Below are 20,550 nucleotides of genomic sequence, written 5' to 3'. Positions count from 1 at the left end.
TGCCCTGGGTAGTGATTGGGGACTTCAATGAAATTCTCAACAATGGGGAGAAAATTGACGGACCACCTAGGGCAGAACGACAGATGAGGGGCTTTCGTAATGCTTTGGGTTATTGTGAGTTGCTCGATCTGGGGTTTCAAGGTCCTAGGGCTACATGGTGGAACTCGGAAACCCACCTACGGCTGGATCGTGCTGTTTGCACTCCTACTTGGTGTGATGTGTTTGGATTTGCTAAGGTTACTCATCTGCCTCCTAGCGATTCCGATCACGTCCCAATTCTTCTTCAGGCTAGTGCAGTTCCTATTCCTAAACGGCCAAAACATCATCGCTTCAAATTTGAATCGTTTTGGTTACAACATCGAGAGTGTGATCCATTGGTTAAGCAGTGCTGGCAGACTGAGTTCACTGGAGTTCCCATGTTCCAAGTGGTTCAGAAAATAGCCCATACTCGGATTACCCTAGATAAATGGCAGAGGGAGACATTCAAATATAGGCAGCAACAAATGCTTGGTGTACGTACTACGCTTGAAGAGTTGTTGGATTCCAATGCTACGGTGGTAATTCAGGAAGAAAAAAAATTGTTGATGGATAAACTTCAGTCTCTGCTCTCCCAAGAAGAATTGTTTTGGAGGCAACGAGCAAAGGTGAGTTGGCTCAAAGAAGGTGACAGAAACACAAGTTTCTTTCACCGTAAGGCAGCAAATCGGAAACGTAAGAATGCTATTCATGGTTTGTTCGATGACCAAGGTGTGTGGCGTGAGGATGATGATGGAGTGGAACATGTGGTGACGAAGTATTTTACTGACATGTTTACTGCTTCTCCGATTGACATGGATGCTATGCTTCACACGTTAAATGCTATACAGCCTTGTGTAACACCAGCAATGAATGCTCAACTTTGTGAGCAATATTCGGAGGAAGAAGTTCGGATTGCTTTATTTCAAATGTATCCTACAAAATCACCAGGGCCTGATGGCATGCCCCCATTATTTTTTCAACACTACTGGCAAGATATTGGAAAGGATGTAACAGAGGCTGTGCAGAATTTCTTACATACCGGGCTGCTGTTAAAACAGGTGAACTTTACTCACATTTGTTTAATTCCGAAAGTTGACAATCCTCTGAGGATGTCGGATTTACGGCCAATTGCACTCTGTAATGTTCTTTATAAGATATGTTCAAAGGCCATTGCAAACAGGCTTAAGGTGTTATTGCCGGAAATCATTTCACCTTTTCAAAGCGCTTTTACTCCTGGTAGATTGATCACAGACAACATCCTTGTTGCCAATGAAGTTGCCCATTTTGTACACAACAAAAGAGCAGGGCATGATGGTTATATGGCTCTGAAATTGGATTTAAGCAAGGCATATGACAGAATGGAATGGGAATTCCTTGAGAGGGTGTTAGAAAGATTTGGTTTTTCTCGAGTTTGGATTGACTTGGTAATGCAGTGTGTAAACTCAGTAAAGTTTTCCTTTTTGATTAGAGGAAAGCCTAGAGGACTTGTTACACCTAGCAGGGGTTTGAGGCAAGGTGACCCCTTGTCACCTTATTTGTTCTTGATTGGTGCAGAAGGTTTTTCTGCGCTTCTACAACAGAAACAACATCTTGGCTTGCTGCCAGGTATTGAGGTTTGTCATGGTGCCCCTTCTGTTAATCATTTACTGTTTGCGGATGATAGTATGCTGTATGCAGAGGCTTCGCTTGAGGCATGTTATGAGATACAGAATGTGATTGACATTTATGGCCGAGCTTCAGGACAACTTGTGAACTTTAATAAATCCTCAGTTGTGTTCAGTAAAAATGTTAGCACAGATTTGCAGGAGGAAGTGGCTTCGTTAATGGGAGTAGAAATAGTGGAGTCTCATGAAAGATATTTAGGGTTGCCAACCTACGTGGGACGTAAGAAAACAACAACTTTTCAGTACATAAAGGATAATTTGGCCAAGAAGTTAAAGAGTTGGCAAGGGAAAATGCTTAGTGGCACTAGGCCAAAAAAGCTAACAGACAACGGACTAAATTCGTTGTGTGATTTGGACGATCTCCGTTGTGTATCGGAGCGTTGTGTGATGAAAAATGGCACAACGGTGGAAACGCGTTGTGTGAATCACAAACAGTCAACACTTATTTGGTTAAAACTGTTGTGTCTTCTCTCGGCAGATGGCAACCACAGTTGCCGCGCAGTCATGCTGCACATGTCATTGGCATCATTCACACAACGAAAGTTGTTTCCGAGCCGTTGTATGAAAGACGAATCAGACAACAGCATTTTATTTTCTTTGTTGTATGAGTTATCCTCACACTTCACTTTTGAAAATTTTATTGTTGTGTGTTAGTTTTAGATAACGTATTCTAGTTATTACAGTTGTGTGATTGTAAATAAGACAACGTATGTTTGTTAGAACCGTTGCATGTTATATAAGGATTCATTGTGTGAACATCCAAATTGTTACTTCAGACAACATTATTAACGTTAGAAATTCTGTTGTGTGATAATCGTCTTTTCTGGATTTTGTGCATTGATAATAATGCTCCATTTTACCTAATGAACAGTGACCAATTGTAAAGAAAAGACACTGGAATCTATGAAATGAGTAATCCAACTCATACTATTTGAAGAAAAGCATTCAAACTTTAAAAGGGAGGATTTCCCAATCATCCAAGCCAACATTGAAATAAGAAAAGCATTCAAATACATGCCCATCTACTTGGGACATCAAAAGCTTATACAAATACAAACTATTTGTTACAAAACATGCCACACAGTGCATGAATATTGTACCAGCAGAGAAGCACAAAAATGATGTTTTCCTTCAGCAACAACCTACTTCCTCTTACGCTTTCCTTTAGCTCCTATACATACGCCTTTACGACATACTTTGCCCATTCATAGCGGCCAAGCTGATACACATGTTGTTCCAAAACATGTCTCTTATGAAGTCTTTATTGATGGTTGTCAAATTCCTTGAACAAATTCTTCCTTATAACTGCCCTCCAATGCTATCTGCAAAACATGTAAGAAGAGTACTTTTAGTAAGCTAACTCAAACATGCACTAGCACCTGAGCTTCATCTAATATTACTAAATCAGAAAGCACACGTCTTCATCTAATATTACAAAATCTGAAAGCACATGTTCTAACACTGAATTGAATGATCAAGCCTATAGCAGCAATACCCAAAAAGAGAAGCAGAGCTATAACAAAGACAAACTTATATTGGGGGACATGGGGTACCCCTTCTATATAATCAGTTATATGGAATCGCCTTCAGCATCCCCATGGCCAATTTTTACCCTGTAATTACATGACTAGCAGAACAACAAGAAGACACTTTTCTAATAAAACAGGGGATACCTTCAGATGAAAACAAAACTAGAACAACAATGGACATTTAGTATAATTACGATAAACAATTATGACTTAATGAAAGAGAAAGACGTACATGTTGACTGCCAAATTTTTTATGCCTTAATTAAAGAAGTTACATTGCATCAGGTTCCTACAAAAAAAAATATCACTTAATTAAAGAGAGACAAAAAGTTCCAAAACGATACACTAGTTTAAGGCACAGAGCTAATACTATGCACACCATTTGGATATCGCAGAGCCAAAAACTGACCTGTAGGCATTGCCCTTCACTCCAACCAGCTCAGACTACAACATCACAGTCAATTTAACAAGCATTTCACCATATAGTTAAGTACCAAAGCATTTTTGGTAACAATAACTTTTTACAAATTTTGCATCAGACTTTTTATCTAAACAACTAGAAACAGAACAAATTTCAGCGCCCTTTGTAGATGGGGAGTTGGGATAGATTGAAAAGAAGTATATAAATATCAACTTAGGACGATAACCAAGTGAATGAAACAAGAAATACTTGATCAACTAGGTTACCATAATCTTCTCCAATGCTTCACTCCTTTTTCAGATGCTTACTCTAATAAAATGGTACAAGAATTTCATGACTAATGTATAAGTGTACAAATTACAAAAGTATCACCATGATAACAGAAAAAATTGAAAAGAATGAATTACCAGTTTCATGGAGACCATAGGTGGAAGTTGATGAAAGTAGCCCGACATAGATCGACATGGTAACAAGCTTCCCTATGTTCTTACTCTCATTCTTTCTGATTTCACTTTTCACTTCCCAACCTGCTACCCAAAAGAAAAGAAGAATCAAAAAGAAGAAAATATCATAATTTTTTGATCAGAAATTAATGGAGAGATAACCCAAAAGCCAGTCTCCATGTCAACCCCACAAGACCCAAGACCCCATTCATCAAATCTACAGAGCTATGCAACCATATCATACACTTGCAATTTGAATAAAAGAAACACAATTCCAGACTGAGAAGAATCAGCCAAAACCAAGCCTAGAAATAAAAACCCGTATGGTATAATTGAGCAAGAGACCAATAAAGACACAAACTTGCCAAGCACAACTCACCAAAGTGTGTGAAGCTTTAATCTAATAGAAGCACTACACAGCTTTGGGACATTAAAGCTATGAGAGAGAATCAAAATCCACTTATTCGAATTCCCAATCTTTTAAAAATATTAAAATCCAAATTCAATAGTAGCTCCCTTAGAATCCATTTATAGTAGAATATATTACAGAAGAACCCAGATTTGAAGGCCGGGCCACTACTACCTTCAATCTACCATATCGTTAAGCATAGAAAGTTGGGTCCATTACCACCTTCAATCTGCAAATAAATAATATGAAAAGTGAATTTTAACATGAACAAATAAATAACATAGTAGGAAATTTAGAATACTTACAAAAGATGGCATGAATAAGTGAATAACCTTTAGACAAAATAGCTGCCTTTTGAAGCAAAACACTGACAGAATCTTGAAAACAAGCCATCTCAAGTCAAAATTGAATGAATCAGACCAGAAATAAACCAGTACACAGTAATATACTACATAATTCTCAATCACATGAGGGTAGGCCACAGCTTTATCAATTCATGGTGAAAAACAACAATATATGAAAATCTCTCTCTCTCTCTCTCACTCTCACTCAAAGGGGCTCTCCTTCTCCCTCACAGAAACTACTTTCTGTGATGGATATGATAAGGGGGGTGGCAGTGAGATTAACACCAGTACAAAAACCTCATTATCAAATCAGTATATCTCTAATACTACCCAAACACACTTGCAGCTACCAAGTTCTATTACATACATAACCATCTCGGCAAGACCCACAACCCACCAGAAAAACAAAGAAAGTTAGAAAAATACTTCATTCCAAACCGAATATATGAACATGAGTAAACAAAAACTAAACCCTGCAAGTGCTGAACACAACCATTGCTCCTACTTTCCTCAATTTAGAGGTATCGTTCATGACAAAATAAGCAAAGGCCAAAGAAAACATTAGTTAAATTTCTATCTTATTAAAAACACATTACATTAAGCCTTAACTTCTAAATTATAGTGGTTATTTTTTCCTCATATATCTGTTTCTTGCCTACCACCCAGATGTCATATAATAAACACATCTAAACCATAATCTAAATGCAAGTGCAGACTTTCTCATGGCATCCAATCATTATCATCAGTACATCCCAAATGACGCATGGTTGGTTACGTACTGTATACATTGACAACAAATCATCCCCTAAATATACTCACTCCTTAGAATTGTAATTAATTTAAACCAATGCTAATAACAAACATCAGTAATAATACAAAGATTCCATACCTAAATGAATACAGAACAACGAACCAATATCAAAGAACAAAAACAGGAACACAGTGGCAGAAAAACAATCCAGATACTTTTTCGCATAGAACCTACATAATCAAAACAAAATAACTATCAATATTCCTTGACAAAGAAAAGATTCAAAAAATCAAAACCCATAAATTAACTGAAAGCCAAAACTTTGAGATCACCCAAAATCAAAACGTCACCCTGAACCTCTTACTCTTCTAATCAATAACCGAAATACCAAACTCAAGAACAAACAATACCCTAAAGGCTAAACCATCAAAGCCCTTATCAATTCAAAGCCAACCAAAACAAAAAATCCAACGAAAACCAAAAGATCCACCAATCCATTACAGAATACCTTATACAATACCTTCCGTCGATGTTAAACCTTTCAAAATCCACACAAACAACAACCCACTACGTATCGAAACAAAACCCGCACCAACCTCTCCTTCTGTTCTCTTGATCCCAACGACCTAGCAGCCTCTATCGCCTTTCCCTCCCTCAGATTCTTCTACCATAAAACGGCAAAAACGAGTTAGCAATAACGAAAAGCAAGAAAGCAAAAAGAAGAAGTGAGCAACACACCTAAGTAGATCTCTCCAAAGGATCCACTACTGTTCTTCCGGCCGACTCGGAATCGTCCCCCTACGCGAGGCTCCATAGCCCAAAAAAGCTGCTTCTCTTCGCTGCTTGGAGAACAAGAATTGAAATCTGAGAAACTAGAAATGAAATCAAAGTTGATTAATTAGTGAGTTTGCCAAGATTGTAGTACCTTCGGCTTTGGCTATAGAAATAGTGGAGAGTCTGAATCTATCTCTGAAAGGTCACTCACTGAATTGGAGTGAACGAAGGCAAAGGCGAAGGCGAGGCCAGAGAGGTGGGCTGTCGCGACACCAGGTCAGAGAAAAGCTTCAGAGTACGGTGGAGTATGAGGGGTCGCGAATGAGTTGGAGAGAACGAGTTAGGGTTTCAATGATTGAAGAAACCCGAGAAACCACCCCGCTCCCTCCTCCTTCAAATCCCCAAATTGAAAACCCTAATTGAGTATATCGAACCCTAATCGAGTGTTTTCAGAAGATGGGTTTTAAGAAGAAGATGGGTTTCGAGAAGAATAATGGGTTCGATTCTTTAAGAGAAGAAGAAAGATCGATGGTTTTTGATGATGTTGAGAAGAGAGATGCTCGAAGAAAGCGAGTTGAGGAATCGGCTGTTTTGACAAAGTGTTGAAGTTTTTTAGCTGAAACTCTCTAAGGCCAAAGTGGGAGTGAGAGATGGAAGGCTCGGGGTTTTGCTCTCAGACTTGAAAAATGGCTAATATGGTTAAGTGTGTGTAATGGTGCCCTCGAGTTGTATAAGGCACCACGCATTAATTTTTTTTTTTTTAATTACTCAGACAATCTGTTAGTCTAAAGTGTAGCAAAGTTGAGGGAACAAAGATGGAAATTTCCCGCTTGTGCAATCAAAATTTCAGTTTTGGCGCTGAGGCTAGGCATTTCTCAATCACACAACAGAAATAGTTATTATGTTGTAGGAACTTGCAAGCATGACAAACCATTGAAGCCAAATTTGCTCGTTTTGGGGGGAGAATGAATGCCATTTTGGAGACTTCTCCAAATTTTGCCACTCACTTGCACAACGGCACATTAAAAACCATTGTATGATGATTTGCAAGTATACTCCTACAACACAAGTAACTAAACTGTTGTACAATTTAGTGGCATCTAGGGTAGAATTTGGAGCCAAATTTGAGTCCATCTATGAGGGAAATATGCCGCATTTTTTTTTTGATTCACACAACAGATTATTCTTGTAACCGTTGTGCAATGACCTTCTAAACAAAAACTTCAGAATTTTAACCACCTTATACAACGTAAGTTAACTAAACATGTTGTGTGATTCACTTTTCTTCATCACACAACACTTTTTTTTTTTCGTTGTGCAAAAAGTGTTGTGTGTTAACGTTTTTGGCCTAGTGTGGAGCAGGAAAGGACATTCTAATTCGGGTTGTAGCTCAAGCCCTTCCTACATATGCCATGAGTGTGTTTCAATTAACAAAGAATTTTTGTGAGGATTTGGAACAAATGTGTGCAAGGTTCTGGTGGGGGAGTACAGATGACAAAAGAAAGATACATTGGCAAGCTTGGGAGAAGCTTTGCCTTCCTAAAGAAGAGGGAGGCTTGGGATTTCGAAGTCTATCTGATTTCAACCTAGCTATGCTTGCAAAGCAAGCTTGGAGGTTAGCTAGCAATCCGCAGTCTCTCATTGCTCGAATTTTTAAGGCAAAATACTTTCCTGATAGTTCCTTTTGGCATGCTTCGACCCATAGTGCTCCATCTTATTCCTGGAGGAGCATTTTTGGGACGAGAGATTTGTTAAAATCAGGTTCGTATTGGCAGGTGGGTGCTGGGCATATGGTGAGTGTCTGGACTGATGCTTAGGTGCCAGGGTTACCAAATTCCGCTCCCATCTCTGGTCGGACAAGGTATAATGAGAATATGACTGTTGGGGAATTATTTTGTGCACCAGGTGTGTGGGATGAGGCTAAAATCCGGTCCCTGTTTAATGGGGTCGAGGCAGAAGCTATCTTGGCAATCCCTCTCTCTAGACGTCTAGTGCATGACAGGATTGCATGGCGACTTGAAAAAAAAGGAGAGTTCTCTGTAAAGACAACTTACAGACATGCTTGCTTTGAAAATGTGGGGAGACCAATGATGTTGGTTGGTACGACTCCCCAATTTTGGAAGCGAATTTGGCAAGCTAAGGTTCCAGCTACTACTAAAGTGCATATGTGGAAGATTTGTCACAATATTCTTCCTTCTCTGGAAAGGTTGGTGACAAAACATGTTCCTCTTGACTCACAACTGTGTGTACTTTGCATTGGGAGGATTGAATCTACACTGCATTTGTGCCGGGATTGTACCTTTACTCGTGAAGTTTTGCGTTCCAATGTTACGCTGGCTCAGGTATGTTTCACTACTGAATCAGATGGAATGGGAATTCTGGAATGGATTATGTTTTGTTCGAGTAGGTTGTCTTCAACTCTGTTTGATCTCTTTATCTTTCTTTTGTGGAGTGTGTGGAAAGAAAGGAATACTAGAGTTTGGGACGGTAAAGCCAGGAGTGTGGGGGATGTTGTTTTATTTTCCACTTCCAGGCTACAAGATTATATCTATCATAATTCTTGTAATCTTGATCGTGGTAGAGGAGCTAATAGGGAGGTTCGTTGGCAAAGTCCTCCAATTGGCTGTATCAAAATAAATATCGATGGGGCATTTGTGACTGCTTCTGGAGCAGGTGCCATTGGTTTGGTCTTGCGAGACAGTTTAGGAAACTTTCTTGTGAGTAAAGGAAGGCCAATATGGGGGTTGCTCTCAGCTGAGCATGCTGAACTTCTCGCGTGCAAGGAGGCATTGGAGCTTATAATTGAGCAGTCCTTGCAGCCTGCAATTGTGGAGACAGATTCTTTGGTTATTAAACAGCAGCTATCTAGTTCTGGAGTTAACTTGTCTAGACTAGGGCGTATATATGAAGACCTACGAGTGTTGTTGGAAGCACTGCCTAATGTTCGGATAGTGCATACAAGAAGAGATGCAAATAAGGCAGCTCATCTAATGGCTGCCCAGGCATCTGCTACGGGCCAAGCTCTCTTTTATTCTTCTGTTCCTTCTTTTCTTCATGAGGTTATTACTCATGAACTTTGTAATCACTAGCTACTTCTTTTTAATAAAGTTTGACACCATTCATCTCAAAAAAAAAAAAAGTTCTCCCATGGAAAAAAAAAAATAGAAACATTAAAAATCATAAAGAACATCGATCACATTAGTAGAAGCTAGCAAATGCATAACCCAGATACCGAGATCTGTTTCTTATTCTTGTTCTTGGGATAATTCAAAACCACGTACTAGTGGCAGACCATAATATTTATTGTATCATATAAGCTAGGGCATCATGATCATGCATGCCCCCAATCATCATATTCAAGTATTCAACTATTCAAGTACTAGTACAGAGGCGAGTTCCATCGGACAGGTAAAGGGCGCAGCCTGGTTCCGATGCTAAGCAACAGTTGCAGAGTGGTGAAAGATGCTCGTTTCCTGAAGACGGGCAAGTCATATAAGCAGCTGCATCATATCAAATTAGAGGGCAAACTTTGGCTTCAGTTGGAATCTCTCCCAGTATGATTGAACCTGCATATACATCAACCCTCATAATCGAGCGCAAAAACCTTTGTGACATGCATGCACGTACATAAGATATACGTCTTAATTTCAGAGGATTCTATCAAAACCTAGCTTGCTGGATTTGGCAGTTCTTGAGAACAGTGAACACAGTAATTCGATGGTTGAGTACGTGTGAAACATACACATTTTTGGATCGTTTCTGTACTTTGAGAATTACAGATTTCAGATTTTTTTTCATTAAATTCGTTTTTCTTTGGTTTGAACACAAGTTAATTAATTACACAAGCTTAAATAGAATGAACATTAATATTTGAAAAGAGTGAGAAATCATACCACAAACAAGGAGAAGAACTATTGCACTAATACTCTTGTCTCTAACCATGTTTTGCTTTGAGTTTTGAGGCTGTGAACATAAGCCTATTTATACTAACAATCAACAATTTAAATATAATTAAAGAATATTTTATCTCCGATCCTACTGCTTCAGATTATATATGTTCTGGTGTGAAACCAGTCACATGATCATGATCCGGCTGGATATATAATTCAAGTTAAGTTTGATCTTAAGTTGGTGCCTTTGAATTCAAATAAGCCACGACTTGATCAAAATATACATAGAAAACCTTATAGCTAGTCTTGTAAGTTACTTGGAGAAGGGTATAGATAGATTGCTGGGGGAAATAAAAAACTGCTGATATAATATTACCAAATGAAATTCAAAGTCAACAAATGGAGGGAATTGATTGTCAAGTTAGTAAAGTGAGCGCTCACACTTATACAAGGATTCCCCATCTCCATTATTATTCTTGGGAAACAGATTTTGGTATGTATGCTCCATTGCATGAGGAGATTTCATCCTGAGATTTATTCTCTGGTTGGAGCTGGCTACGTAACATCATTAGATTTTTGGGCATTCTTTACACCCAAGGCAAACATGTTGAAGCTGACTTTGATGAATCTGTCAAGCTTTTCCTTTAAGCAGTATATCGTTTTATTAGAAGAGATGCTAATAGATATGATCTGCTCGTTGCTGGCTCAAAGAACTTAACCCCTGTTGAGAGTCAATGTACTAAATAGTCAACATTTCTTCTTGAACAAGTGTCATCATCAAGAATGCAGTGCCACATGTCTTAATCTGGTGGTTCAGTTAAAGGGCTTGTAGTTAAGAGATACTTTCTGAGTCTTAGTTCTGTGGTCACTTGGTTATTTTATTTACCATATTCTTAAGCATGCATGATTCAGTCTTCTTTTGGTTTCTCATCTGTAAAAAACTCATAAAGTTTTTATGATGATGAGATTCTCATGCTTTCTTATGAACCCGAACCCTAATGATGTGTAGCTGAAGCGTGAGGTTTTACAGGCATGTCTAAGCAGAGCTTCATTATTGCAAGCTGGTTATTAACATAAACAAAATTGAGGGAGACTCCAGGACACTCATTGTTTGCATCAATGACAACAAAGATTCTCCTTGATCATCTACCCAAAAATGAAGCACCTCACTAGGATGTTCAGAGTACAGAGTACAGACACATTTACAAAGAAGCCAAAACTACCAGTAGAGTGATATTAATTACTGCACGCATACGCAGTTCTTCTAGTTTCCTTACTGTTATGGTGAAGCATCAACGGGTTCAACATGTTAAAGTTAATGCTTAGTTTGCTTTAACCTTATGCTAGTTAGTTTTTAATTCTAGTTAAATAAGTTGTTGTAAGACATTTAATGCTCCTTGACTTTTGTGTCTATGGCATGGGTATGTCATATAAGACCATCTCCAATGGAGTAGTCTTTTGCCACTTGGACAACTGAACGGTTACTTTTGACATTTTTCTTCACTCCAACCCATGTGCCATTTCTGACGTGGTCTGATGTGGCAAAAGACAGATGGGGAAGCCTGTCAAATTTGACAGACCAAAGGCAAACGGTCTTTTATTTTTTTATTCTCTCTCCTCTCTTCTCTCTCCTCTCTCCTCTCTCCTCTCTTCTTCTATCTTCTATCTTTTATCTTTCCTCATCTCTCTCGTTCATTCTCTTCTTCATACCCATTATCTACTATCCAGACCAAAGCAAAATCAAGAAGGAGAAGAAGATAGAGATTTCAACAACACCCTCTTCCTAATTTCTTGGGTTTTCCAAGAACAACAAAAAAGACAGAGAACAAATGTTTTCCCCAGTCTATTAAAGCCCTAATTCTATCCCCAAAATTTCTTCTCTTTCTCTGATTCTCTGGGATTAATGGCCCGCTCGCAAATCCACCCGCGGCAAAGCTATGAGGAAGCAACTCGCCAACAAAATTGCTCAACTTCGGGTTTTCCGGCGAAGTTCCTGCAATTTTCGGGTACCCGCAGAGCCGCTGTCCTCCTTGGTCGTCCTATGCTTCTGGGTTCATCTCCGACCTCCTGGAGCATGGATTGGCACCTGGTGGAGCTTGATTCCTTGAGTGGGTTGAATTGGTGAGTTGTGGTATACGCTGCCACTAGGGTATTTCCTTTTGGATTTTGAGAGAGATTGGGTTTCAGAGAAGAAGAAGAGCGAAGACCTGAAGATAAAAAGAAGAAAGAGAAAAATAGTTTTCTTTTTGTTATAAAATATTTCGAAAAATAATAAAATAATATTTAAATATAACTAATCCATTGGACCAAAAATTTGTCAAAAATAACCCTAACACGTCATCAGTCAAATTCGAATTTGACACAAGTTGTTTAACCAACCCGTTGGAGATGCTCTAAGTCATGTTGCTCTGCTAGAGTCAGTAAGATGAGAAGAAATTCTGAACAAAGAAATATCAGAAGAAACAGATCGAGGACTGAGCATCAGTGTGCTACAGCCCCTACTCCAATACTTTGTGACAACAAATCCGCAATTGCGATGGCTAAGAATCCGGTGTTTCACAACCGAACCAAGCACATAGCTCGCAAACATCACTTCATCAGAGATGCTGTTGAAGACAATGAAATTGATGTGGTATATTGCAGGACGGAAGATCAAGTAGCTGACATTTTCACCAAGGCATTGCCAAAAGAAAAGTTCCAGTATTTCAGAGAGCTACTGGGAGTCAAGAAACAAAGCATTAAGGGGGAGTGTTAAAGTTAATGCTTAGTTTGCTTTAACCTTATGCTAGTTAGTTTTTAACTCTAGTTAAATAAGTTGTTGTAAGACATTTAATGCTCCTTGACTTTTGTGTCTATGGCATGGGTATGTCATATAAGTCATGTTGCTCTGCTAGAGTCAGTAAGATGAGAAGAAATTCTGAACAAAGAAATATCAGAAGAAACAGATCGAGGACTGAGCATTAGTGTGCTACAGCCCCTTTCTCAACAATATCATCTTCTTCTTGTATCTTTGTTATTATACATCACTTCTATATCAAATATATATTGGTGTATGTGTGTGATTGAGTGCAGGAAATAAAGATCAACTTATCTAAGAAGCTAATCAAGGCAACGTACCTGATTGGAGTTGTGAAGAGCAGTTGCATAATAAGGCAGCAAGCTTGGATCAAAGGAGGTGAGTAATAGCTCAACCCCAACATCTGGTATCAGAGCTTAGTCTGATCAAGGCTAAGCTGGGTGTTGTGATTTCTAAAAAAAGAAGAAGGAGAAATTAATCAAATTTCTTGAAGAATCAACCATGGCAAGTGCAAGCTCAAGTGGTGATCTTCGAACTCCAATATTTGTTGGAGAAAAGTTCGATTTCTGGAGAATCAAGATGAGGATAATCCTCAAATCCTATGATATTTGGTATCTAGTTGAAGATGGTTTTGATAATCCGGCAAATACGGAAGGTTTGACAGAAGCTCAGAAGATGGAGCTGAAATCGAACATGAAGAAGGATGCTAAAGCTCTTGCAATAATCCATGGAGCAGTCTCAAAGGAAATCTTCCCCAGAATCTCAAATGAGGAGACTTCAAAATCTGCGTGGGATGTTCTAGACGAAGAGTACAGAGGTACTACTGAGGTTAGAGCAGTGAAACTTCAATCTTTACGTAGAGATTTTGAATATACTAGAATGAAAGATGGTGAATCTCTTGAAGATTATCTCACTAGGCTAACAGATATAGTGAACCAAATGAAAGCTTATGGAGAAACTCTAGATGATAAGAGAGTAGTTTAGAAAATACTTATTAGCTTATCGGAGAAGTTTGATTCCATAGTTTCTGTTATTGATATGACAAAAGATATTGAAACTTTAGGGGTTCAAAAAGTCATTGGTTCTCTAAAAGCCTATGATCAAAGGTTGAATAAGCGTGCTGAAAGTGCAATGGAGAGTGCCTTTCAAACACTTAGCCTTAGTTCAAAGAACTCTGATCAACCTAGTTCTTCTCAAGGCAAAAGCAATAATGTGCCTAAGAAGAATTGGAAAGGAAAAAACAAGAAGTGGGAAAAGAAGAGCAGCAATGAAGAAAAGGGTAGTCCAATTGTGGAAAGTTTCACATTGGTGTTTGTTGGTTTAAAGGAAAGCCAAAATGTCAAAACTGTAACAGGTTTGGACATGTGCAAAAGGATTGCGATCTGAACAAGCATCAAGCAAACTTCACCGAAGAGCAAGACAATGATGGCAACATGTTCTTTGCTTGTCAAGCAGCAACTATACCGAAAAATGAAAATGTTTGGTTTGTTGATAGTGGCTGCAGCAATCATATGACAGCAAATCAGTCCATTCTTGTAGATATTGATAAATCTGTGATCAAAAGAGTAAAGATGGGCAATGGTAATCTAGTACAAGCAAGAGGAAGAGGAACACTTGTTGTTGAAACAAAGAAAGGAAGAAGATTCATAAGAGAAGTGTTGTTGGTTCCAGAATTGGATCAAAATCTTCTAAGTGTTGGGCAACTTCAAGAGAATGGTTACCTAGTACTTTTTTATGATAATTTGTGCACAATCTATGAAAAGAAAAAGAAAATGCAGATTGTGGCAACCATCAAGATGGAGAAGAACAGAAGTTTTCCTATATCTTTCAAATATCCAAGCAACATGGCTTTGAAGGTTGATGTTCTAGATGACTCTTGGCTTTGGCATAGGAGGTTTGGGCATCTAAATTTTCAGAGTTTGAAGCAACTACAACAGAGGAATATGGTGCATGGTTACCAACAATTCAAGAAGCCAATGAAGTGTGTGAAGGTTGTGCCATTGGGAAGCATCATCGAGAATCATTTCCTAAAGGGAAAGCTTGGATAGCATCTACACCATTAGAGCTTGTCCATACTGATGTGTGTGGTCCAATGAAGACAAAAACTCATGGTGGCAACAGGTACTTCATAACCTTTATTGATGATTTCTCTAGAATGACTTGGGTGTATTTCTTGAGACAAAAATCAAAAGTGTTCACTATGTTTAAAAAGTTTCAAGCGATAGTGGAAAGGCAAAGTGGGCATCTTATCAAGGTCTTGAGAAGTGATAGAGGTGATGAATATAACTCAAAGGAGTTTGATAAATTCTGTGGAGACATTGGGCTCCAAAGGCAACTCACAGTGGCCTACACTCCACAACAAAATGGAGTAGCAGAAAGGAAGAATAGAACCATAGTCGAAATGGCTAAGTCTATGCTGCATGAGAAGGGGATGACACATGAATTTTAGGGCGAAGCGGTATACACTGCTGTCTACCTAATGAATAGGTGTCCTACTAAAGCAGTGGAAGATAAAACACCATTTGAAGCATGGAGTGGCAGAAAACCATCAGTGAATCACTTCAAGGTGTTTGATTCTGTTTGTTTTGCTTATGTTCCAAAAGAAACAAGGCAGAAACTTGATGATACAAGTGAGAAGTGCATTTTTGTGGGTTATAGCACACAAAGCAAAGGCTATAGACTCTACAATTTGAAGAAAAAGAAGGTGATAATCTGTAGAGATGTTATCTTCAATGAAAAGGCCTCTTGGGATTGGAAGCAAAATGCAGTCCAAAGTTCCAACATTGAAATGGAAGAAGAGGTAGAGAATCGAGAAAATGAAGTTGAAGTTGTTGGAGGAACTCCACAACAAGTGACTCCAATGGGCAGTCCACAATCACAGTCATCCCGATCTTCATCACCAAGTTCAACTCCTATAAGAATGAGGGATTTGAATGATGTCTATGCAAGCTGCAATTTCTGTGTCACAGAACCAGAAAACTTTGAAGAAGCAATGCAAGATGAAGCTTGGAAGAAAGCAATGGTGGAAGAGATAAATGTGATTGAGAAGAACAACACATGGGAGCTTGTGAACAGACCAAGTGACAAAGAAGTCATTGGAGTGAAGTGGATTTACAAATCAAAGTTGAATCCAGATGGTTCCATTCAAAGGAACAAAGCAAGGCTGGTTGCAAAAGGGTATGCAAAACAACCCGGAATTGACTACAATGAAACATTTGCACCGGTAGCATGGATTGATACAATAAGGAGTGTGATCTCCTTAGCAGCTCAAAAAGGTTGGTCTCTACACCAACTTGATGTGAAATCTGCATTCCTAAATGGAGTCCTAAAGGAAGAGGTCTATGTTGATCAACTGGAGGGCTTTGTTGTTAAAGGAGAAGAGATAAAGGTGTACGTACAAGTTGAAGAAAGCTCTTTATGGGTTGAAACAAGCACCTAGACCATGGTATGGAGAGATTGACTCTTATTTCATTGGGAAAGGCTTTCAAAGAAGCCACAATGAACCTACTCTCTACATCAAGATTGAAGGTAAAACTAACATCCTCATTGTTTCATTATATGTTGATGATTTAGTTTGTACTGGAAGTGATGAGAATTTGATTAAGAAGTTCAAAGAAGAGATGATGAAAAAATATGAAATGAGTGATTTGGGTCTGCTGCATTATTTTCTTGGAATTGAGATTTGTCAGAATGAAGATGGCATATTCATATCTCAAAAGAAGTATGCAAAAACTATCCTGAAAAAGTTTGGGATGGAAGGATGCAATTCTGTTCCTACACCATTGGTGGTTAATGAAAACCTTCAAAAAGAAGATGGAAGCAAAGAAGTGGATGCGTCAATTTATAGAAGCTTAGTTGGGAGCTTATTATACTTGACTGCAACAAGGATAGATATAATGTATGCTGCAAGTTTACTATCAAGATTCATGCACAAGCCTACTCAAATTCATTTTGGGACAGCGAAGAGGGTACTAAGGTACATTCAAGGTTCAATAGATTTTGGAATTATGTTTGAAAGAAATGTGGTGCCAAAACTATATGGATTTTGTGATAGTGATTGGGGAGGTAGTGTTGATGATTCAAAGAGTACTTCTGGCTATGCTTTCACTCTTGGAACAGGTGTGTTCTCATGGCAGTCCAAGAAGCAAAAGACAGTTGCTTTGTCTACTGCTGAAGTTGAGTATGTATCAGCATCATTGGCAACTTCTCAAGCAATATGGCTGAGAAGTATCATGGAAGATGTTGGTGAAAAGCAAGGAGAACCTACTCCAATACTTTGTGACAACAAATCTGCAATTGCAATGGCTAAGAATCCGGTGTTTCACAACCGAACCAAGCACATAGCTCGCAAACATCACTTCATCAGAGATGCTGTTGAAGACAATGAAATTGATGTGGTATATTGCAGGACGGAAGATCAAGTAGCTGACATTTTCACCAAGGCATTGCCAAAAGAAAAGTTCCAGTATTTCAGAGAGCTACTGGGAGTCAAGAAACAAAGCATTAAGGGGGAGTGTTAAAGTTAATGCTTAGTTTGCTTTAACCTTATGCTAGTTAGTTTTTAACTCTAGTTAAATAAGTTGTTGTAAGACATTTAATGCTCCTTGACTTTTGTGTCTATGGCATGGGTATGTCATATAAGTCATGTTGCTCTGCTAGAGTCAGTAAGATGAGAAGAAATTCTGAACAAAGAAATATCAGAAGAAACAGATCGAGGACTGAGCATTAGTGTGCTACAGCCCCTTTCTCAACAATATCATCTTCTTCTTGTATCTTTGTTATTATACATCACTTCTATATCAAATATATATTGGTGTATGTGTGTGATTGAGTGCAGGAAATAAAGATCAACTTATCTAAGAAGCTAATCAAGGCAACGTACCTGATTGGAGTTGTGAAGAGCAGTTGCATAATAAGGCAGCAAGCTTGGATCAAAGGAGGTGAGTAATAGCTCAACCCCAACACAACACACATGTATCCAACAATATTAATTAGTGTGTGGTACTGGTTGCATTAACGGACTAATCAATGCATATATGACTTTATTTTTCTGATGTGGAACTAATTAAGGGTTCTGGAATCTCATTGGTGTTGTTAGTGTTCTTGTACTAATAAAATGCCATCATCCTCATGGACGCATCGATCTTGTTCCCAGGCAGTATACTACACACCTATTTCAATATACTTAGGGTTTATATATATTGCTCATATTCAGTTAACTTCTTAATATTGTAGCTTGGTGTTGTTGGACCGTTGGTGGTCTTCTAATAGTTGTTTTTTTTTTTTTTTTTTTTTACTTTTTTCTTTTCATTTTTCTCTTTTAGATTACATATAAAAAAAAAAAAGTAGAAATCATAAAGAGAGATCGGACGGCAAAGATATAACTCATATAACCCAGACATCGAAGTCTGTTTCTTATTCTCATTTTTATTACTTCATTACTTAAAACCATTAATACCAGGGCATGATGATCATGCGTCTTAATATTCAAGTACTAGTACAGATTAGAGTTCCATCAGAGTTGTAAATTTTGCAGCCAACCTCCGGAGCTAAGCAACAGTTGCAAGATGGCGAAATATGCGTCGATCCTGAAGACGGGCAAGTCATATAAGCTGCCTCGAAGCAAATTTGAGGGCAAACTTTGGCCTCAGTTGGACTCATACCCAGTAGGATTGAACCTGCACATACATTATCCGATCGTAACTTCATAATCAAGCAAACACCTTTGTGATCATGCACGATATATATACTACTCAATAGGGTTTATAATTTTATAAAAACCATGCTATTCAGAAGTAGATTTGTTAAAGTTGGAGAAGTGTTTCACATTTTTTCAATCCTTTCTGTACTTGCTTAATCTGACAAATATACATTTGCATATTTACAATGAATATATGTTTCTGTCTGTACTTTGAAGGACAAGTTAATTACACAAGGTTTAATTACAACGACAATAGTTGAGGAGAGGTGAGGGATCATACCACAAACAAGAAGAAGAACTATTGCACCCATACTTTTGTCTCTAGCCATGTTAATTTGCTTCGGGTTTTGAGGCTGTGAGGAGAGGCCGCCTATTTATACTAATTAGGAACAATTAAAAAGAGAAGAATCAAAAATTTTCTACTCTGAACCCAATTATGTTGTGGTGTGAATCCACCAATATGATCATGATCATCCGGCTATATAAAGTCAAGTTTGAACTTTGAATTCAAAGGAGCTACAATCTTATCAAATACTAGGAGAAGGATATGTTAAAAAGTCTAGGAGTTGAAATTATGGAATGAAACTGAAAGTCAACAAATGGAGGGGTTCGATTGTCAAGTTAGTAATTGAGCGCTCAAACTTATCAAGTTATCAATCACATGGGGTTGTTATACACTTACACGTCAAGATGTCCGTGATTCCATGGATGTGTTTTGGGTATTTCAACGAATTTTTTTATCTCCGATGAGAAGAGTAACGACAAATAATGTTCGAGGGCAGCCTCGAGGACAATCGGAGATGGGGGTTCCCAAGGAAAAAAGCTTAATTCGCTCCTTAATGTGACAGATGAATCACTCAAGCCGCGCCTTTTTCGGTGGTTTAATCCACAATCCTCAGGGTATGGCTTGATTGATTTAGATTCTAGAATTTTGTACATGGCCTGCATGGTTTTTGGTATCAAGGGATGCATCTTCAGCTCTTTATGTTCATTTAGATATTTGCTATTTTGTGGTGCTTATGGTAGAATTTCAGTGCGTGGTAGAGAGAGGTGTTAGCTTCTTGCGCGCTTAGTGTAGGGGATTTATGGTGACGAAATGCCTAAACTCCAGGCAGAAATATTATAGCCGTTGGAAGAGGACATCCTGAATGATTTTAGGAGGCCCATCTAACTATACATACTCTTGTAATGATTTTAGTAGATGTGCTGTACCATTTGCTTCACTGAAAACACTTCTACATGACTATACTAAGTGAGCTAGTAGATGTGCTATGCCATTTTCTTCACCGAAAATATGTTGAGCATGCATAAACTTCACCAATCTCCTTCACAAAAGCATTAATATCTTCAAATTTCGTAGTGTGATTCCATAAGATTGTAATAATTTTTTCGATCGACATGGAAGCAACTATATATCATCTACGTACATTATTCGGATTTAATTTTTTTTTATTACTGGAATAAATTGCAGTAAATACAGTACTAGCTGCTGTAGTGGCTAAATATAACATGCAGTACGTTTGATGAAAAACTTACAACCCTAGCTAACTGACTAACTTTAAACAACATCAGTTGAAATGGGGGGCGCGGAGTTTATAAATTTATGGTCCCCAAGAGTGAGTTAGGTGGTTTTAGGGTGCAGTGTACTAGTAGATATGATCATGATATATATCATTATCTATTTAGTCAAATTTGAATTCAAATGAACTACGCAATATTGCGTATGACTTCTTTTTTTTTTTTTATAAGAAAAAAAAAACTAGACGGAATAGTCTCTACGGCACCTGATAACACTAGACGGAAGAGTCT

General features: G+C 38.3%; 1 long non-coding RNA gene across 19 annotated transcripts; it reads right to left on the bottom strand.

Annotated features, from left to right (window-relative positions):
• Positions 1-2,584: 2,584 nt before the first annotated feature.
• On the bottom strand, positions 2,585-7,042 carry LOC133707366 (uncharacterized). 19 transcript variants are annotated; one of them, XR_009845086.1, is made up of 10 exons: positions 6,505-7,042; positions 6,318-6,418; positions 6,088-6,243; positions 4,817-5,809; positions 4,659-4,713; positions 4,040-4,159; positions 3,899-3,941; positions 3,591-3,655; positions 3,444-3,500; positions 2,585-3,004 (listed from the first exon to the last, which is right to left on the bottom strand). It is a non-coding gene; the product is annotated as an uncharacterized LOC133707366 (long non-coding RNA). The 19 variants fall into 19 exon arrangements; XR_009845074.1 differs by having other exon boundaries at positions 3,591-3,941; XR_009845070.1 differs by having other exon boundaries at positions 3,621-3,941.
• Between the last annotated feature and the right edge of the window lie 13,508 nt (positions 7,043-20,550).

This window comes from Rosa rugosa, chromosome 4 (genome assembly GCF_958449725.1).
Source record: "Rosa rugosa chromosome 4, drRosRugo1.1, whole genome shotgun sequence".
NCBI classification, from domain to species: Eukaryota; Viridiplantae; Streptophyta; class Magnoliopsida; order Rosales; family Rosaceae; genus Rosa; species Rosa rugosa.
This window is presented reverse-complemented; position numbering and strand designations above follow the sequence as displayed.